The 1,520-nt window shown below is 33.0% G+C and overlaps 1 long non-coding RNA gene across 1 annotated transcript in view; it reads right to left on the bottom strand.

Annotated features, from left to right (window-relative positions):
- Positions 1-336: 336 nt before the first annotated feature.
- The window catches only part of LOC111241118, a 5,291-nt gene continuing 4,107 nt past the window's right edge, over positions 337-1,520 (bottom strand). The window contains exons 2-3 of the long non-coding RNA XR_002666907.1: positions 542-608; positions 337-427 (exon numbers count right to left, since the gene is read on the bottom strand). This is a non-coding gene — a long non-coding RNA (uncharacterized LOC111241118). The remainder of the gene's footprint in view (positions 428-541; positions 609-1,520) is intronic.

Here is a 1,520-nt window from a genome sequence, read left to right as displayed (position 1 = left end):
AACAAGGGTCATGTGTATTATTTATTACTGTAGTGAAGTCCTCTTTTATAGAGTACTTACACATTGACTACTGTAATAGTCATGCAACTAGGGTCATGTGTATTATTTATAGGCATGCAACAAGGGTCATGTGTATTATTTATAGGCATGCAACAAGGGTCATGCTATGTACTATATATTCTTAGCCTACATATCTCCACCTATGTCTTGTTCAGTTTCATGATAAAATAAAGCATCTAAATACAAGTCATCTAATCATTTCAAAGTAAGCTTAGTTCAAATAGTCTAGTACACAATAAATATACACAATCACAATTACAATAATTATTTAAATATGTACTGACAAACCAGATTTGGTCAAGAAGCAGCTCCACAATCACAATCAAGAGACCAACGGTTGGTGGACTGCACGTTTGATAGCAAATTTCTACAACACAATATATTTGCAAACATACGACTTAGAACAAAGTACTCTTACTTCAACCTCTTGTTAAGTTTTCTTACAATCCAAAACCTTAAAATAATAACTTGTTTGACTTACCTTTTGATCAGATAGAGAGCCCTCAAGAAGATGGACGGGTGACCTTTGTACTGCACAGGGTAACTTCCTACAACCAGATAATCAATTTTGAATAAAGATGATTAAGCATCTATATTTGACANCATCTACTGATCTACTNTNTATAATGAATAGTACACCTAATCAAAGGGCAAAACTAANCTTAATATAAGTTTCATTTCACCAAGTTAAGTTCCAAAANGTAGCATGATTGAACAATTAGTTGTATCCCTTTAGATTTAATTAGTTGTGTTTTGTAATCATTGATGATGCTATTGGGTGGTTGTTTTTGGGTGGATTCCTGTAGAGATCTTTGAAATGTGAGAGTTGGATTGTCTTGAGTTTGATGTTTGCAATGTGTTGTGTTGATACTGTTTTTCTTTCGGTTTCTTTTCTGTAACATCATTTTCTTTTTCCTACCAGGTTGGCTTCAAAGGCTATTATTATTTGTGAATATTATTTAAATTCAAATAAAAGGCACTATGGTGGCCAAAATCAGGCAAAGTTCTGCTAACTCTCCTAGTCCTAAAAAACCAGTTGTTGGGGAGATTGACACCAGTCCACCTTTTCAATTTGTTAAAGATGCAGTTTCTCTATTTGGTGAAGGTGTTGTGTCTAGTGAAAAACCTGTCATTAAGAAGGCAAAACCTTATTTTGCTCAGGTAACTATGATTTTNTTTTGCTCTATCTTTTTATTTCTAGGTGGTACAAACTATGAATACCATATTGTTACTGTTAAACTATATCTGAAGTTGANCATCTAAATGGTACAATGGAGCAACAACTAGTGTAAAATTCATTTCTGGAATTGTAGAGACTGAATCTAAATTTTTGTTGTGTTCTGTTGGAAGAAGTTTGTTCAAGGTGGACTTCGAAAATAATCTCGAGACACTCTTCTTATTAGATCAAATTCTTGTATATTATCATTAGATCTTTCAGAATTCGTTCTACACAATTCAGT

The sequence above is a fragment of the Vigna radiata genome, unplaced genomic scaffold (genome assembly GCF_000741045.1).
Source record: "Vigna radiata var. radiata cultivar VC1973A unplaced genomic scaffold, Vradiata_ver6 scaffold_593, whole genome shotgun sequence".
Lineage (NCBI taxonomy): Eukaryota > Viridiplantae > Streptophyta > Magnoliopsida > Fabales > Fabaceae > Vigna > Vigna radiata.
This window is presented reverse-complemented; position numbering and strand designations above follow the sequence as displayed.